This window comes from Rana temporaria, chromosome 3 (assembly GCF_905171775.1).
Source record: "Rana temporaria chromosome 3, aRanTem1.1, whole genome shotgun sequence".
In the NCBI taxonomy this organism is placed as follows: domain Eukaryota; kingdom Metazoa; phylum Chordata; class Amphibia; order Anura; family Ranidae; genus Rana; species Rana temporaria.
The window spans coordinates 307,225,527-307,229,203 of NC_053491.1; the positions used below are offsets into that span (position 1 = coordinate 307,225,527).

The 3,677-nt window shown below is 48.3% G+C and overlaps 1 pseudogene; it reads right to left on the bottom strand.

The window, feature by feature from the left end:
• Positions 1 to 266: 266 nt before the first annotated feature.
• Positions 267 to 2,900, bottom strand: LOC120930476 (annotated as a pseudogene).
• Between the last annotated feature and the right edge of the window lie 777 nt (positions 2,901 to 3,677).

Genomic DNA, 3,677 nt, shown 5'->3' on the forward strand with positions numbered 1-3,677 from the left:
GCCCATACCTTTTGTTGGGCTGTGAATCGGGGGAGCTCATTGTGTTGGACCATCTTGTCTTGGGACTGTAGTACATGTTCCTGGACTGTTTGAGGGCGGAGCATATCCAACACAGTCCATGGCTGCCGCCCCAGAAGGAGTTCTGCTGGAGTTTTCCCAGTGGTTGCATGTGGTGTGTTTCTGTAAGCAGAAATTAAGGAGTCCAGCTGCTGGGGTGACAGGGACTGTTGTTTACTTGCAGCCACTGTAGCTTTGAAATAGCGTTTAAAAGTCTGCACAAACCGCTCTGCTTGACCATTTGCAGCCGGGTGGTAAGGTGCGGTCAACTTGTGCTTGATGTTGTGGGCAGTCAGGAAATGCTGAAACTCCTGACTGGTGAATTGTGCACCGTTGTCTGTGACGATTTCTCTGGGGTATCCAAACGTAGCAGCGAGATGTAACAGTATGGAAACCGTTGCCTTAGTCGTTGGCTGAGTAACAGGAATGACCTCAGGCCACTTTGAATGGGCGTCCACTATGATCAAGAAGGTGTGTCCTCTGATCGGGCCTGCAAAGTCCAAGTGTAGGCGAAACCAAGGAACCGTGGGCCAAGTCCAGGGCTGGACGCACCCTCGAGGAGGGTCTCTTGCCGTTTGTGCACATCCAGCACAAGCATTCACATATGTTGTGATATCTGAGTCTAGGTTTGGCCACCACACATAGCCTCTGACCTTTTGTTTCATACGTGTGCTCCCGGGATGACCAGTATGTAGCAAGTCCAGAATGTGTCTCCGGAGGGTCTGTGGAATGATCACTCGGTCTCCCCATAAAACACAGTTGCCAGCCACAGTTAATTCCATACGCCTACGGAAATAAGGTTCATACTCCTGTGTGACAGTTGCAGGCCAACCGGAACGTACCCAGGAGAGTATGGTTTTCAGAAAGGTATCCTTGGTTGTATGGGCTGCTATCTCCCCAGAAGACAAGAAGGACAGGCTGGTGTAACGACAACTCTTGACCGGTGGAGAAGAGTCCATGGACCTCCCTGTCAGTCGGGACATAGCGTCCGCATTATCATTGGCATCATGACCACGATACTGAATTTTGTAGCTGTATGCCCCCAAGAATAGGGCATAGCGTTGGAGGCGGGCCGCAGTAGTCTGGGAGATGCCTTTTGTAACGGCTACCCACTGGTGTGAGGGTCTCAGCCGTTGGAGACGTCCTTTTCCCTGGCAAGCTGCGATATGCAGGTACCGCCGGTATATCCCATCGAACGCCCTTCCAAGAAACGAGACGGGCTATGTTTGAAGGGTCAAGCAGACTGACTTTATTTTCCACATTTTTCCTCCTTATATCTGGTTACAACTGTACAGAAACAAATGACACTCCCCCCCTCATCACACACTAAGGCTAATTACTAAACATTCTTTAATTAATAACAACAAAACCTTCACCCACTCCGTCTCCTAGGCAGACGTTTCGTCTCCGCATACAGAGACAGTGTTATCACACATAAACAGTTTTTAGCATGCATAATTATAGTTCTGAGAGCAGACCTGGGATTAACACCTGTCCATTACAACACCTTTATACAAGGACAATGGACTGTCTCCCAGGCCCTGACGCAATTAGCATGTCACTAGACTGAGTCATAGAATATTGACTGGTTGGGGTCACAATTAACCAACATCTTGTAGTCTCTCAAGATCCTGCAATTATTATCAATGTCCAGGCAGAATAGTCCATAATCCGTTACACCTTTGTCAGGGCTAAAGATCTGAAGGAGTGGTTTATGGTCCGTCAGTATGGTGAATTCCCTACCATACAGGTAAAGATGAAACTTCTTAATTGCCCATATCAGCGCAAGAGCCTCTTTGTCAATGTGTGAGTAATTGCTTTCTGCTTTTGTCAAAGACCTGGAAGCAAATGCCACTGGTTTTTCTGACCCATCTGGTAAGATGTGAGATAGTACCGCCCCCAGACCATAGGGTGAGGCATCACAAGCCAAGGTGAGAGGCTTCTGGAGGTCATAGTGCACGAGCATGCGTGACGCCAACAGCTTCCGCTTAGAAACTTCAAAAGCACGTTGGCATGCAGCCGACCAGTCCCATCTGGAGTGTTTCTCCAAAAGCTTGTTCAACGGAAACAAGGTGTGTGCCAGATCTGGCAGGAATTTGTGGTAATAGTTCAGCAAGCCAAGGTATGATCGCAGCTGCTGGACGTTGGTTGGGGCTGGAGCTTTGACTAAAGCATCAACCTTGGCTTCCGTGGTGTGTATACCTTCTGCATCCACAAGGTGGCCACAAAACTCCAATTTAGGCACCATGAATTGGCATTTTGCTAAGTTCACTTTCAGACCCTGTTCTTGGAGTCTCGCCAACACAAGCTCCACATTCTGCTTGTGTTCCTGGTCGGTCCGTCCTGTAATGAGCATGTCATCTAGCAGGCACTGAGTGAAAGGAATGTCCGCCAAAATCTCGTCCATTTTTCGTTGCCAAATGGCTGGGGCAGAGGCTACCCCAAACACCATCCGATTATATTGATACAGTCCCTTGTGGGTGTTGATGGTCAGAAACTTGCGGGAAGAAGGATGGACCTCAAACTGTAAATATGCTTGTTTGAGATCAAGCTTGGTGAACTTTTGACCTCCTGCAAGAGAGGCAAAAATGTCATCTACTCTGGGTAGGGGATACTGGTCTATTTCCAGTTGAGTTCAGTGCCATGCGGAAATCGCCACAAATGCGCAAGTCCCCATTCGATTTCTTTACCGGTACAACTGGTGATGCCCACTCACTGTGCTCTAACTTTGAGATGACACCTTGTTCCTCCAGCCGACTTAGTTCTGCTTCCACACCTGCTCGGAGTGCGAAAGGTACTGTCCGAGCTTTGAAGAACTTAGGCTGAGCGTTGGGTTTCAACTTGAGTCTCACACAGTCATGCTTTATTTTTCCCAACTGGTCATCAAAAATATTTGGGAACCGCTGCTTCAGGGACACCACCCATCCCTCATTATCTCCTAATGGAATGGTAACGGTGTTACAGGGACTTATGGCGATGTCTGGCATACCAAAGTGAGCAATCCAGTCTCTCCCAAATAGAGGGGGTCCCCCATTTTCTAGGATATATAATGGCAGTCTCTTTGTCTGACCCTTGTACAATACCTTTACTTTTGCGTAACCCAGTGGGTGGAGTATCTGCTTTGAGTATGTCTGCAGTTTGATTGGTGTTGGGCGGACAGTTTTGCGGGTCTGAAGTTGTCTCCATTGTTTCTGGGTGATAACTGAAACTGCTGCTCCTGTGTCTACATCCATCCTGAGTTTCTTTCCCTCAACGGTTACATCTACAGTCATTGCGGAGGGTGCTGAATGCATATGATGTATGTCTAACCTGTGGAGCACTTGCTCATCCTCTGACTCAGATGATGATGTATATCTTCCCACCATATATGTCTTTGTCTTGGGGTTCAGAGGTTGTTTATCTCGCACCTTCTTGCTACGGCAAACTCGTTTCAGATGGCCGGTCCTACCGCAATTATGACATGTCTGATCCTTAAACCGGCAGACTTTGTGGTCATGGTCTGTATTCCCACCACGGTGGCAAGCTGACTCCCGGCTTGGTGGGGGTCTGTATTTCCAGTTTGCAGCAGTTGGTTTGACTGCTGTCCTGAAAACTTCCTGCTTCACCTCTTCCCTTCTGCT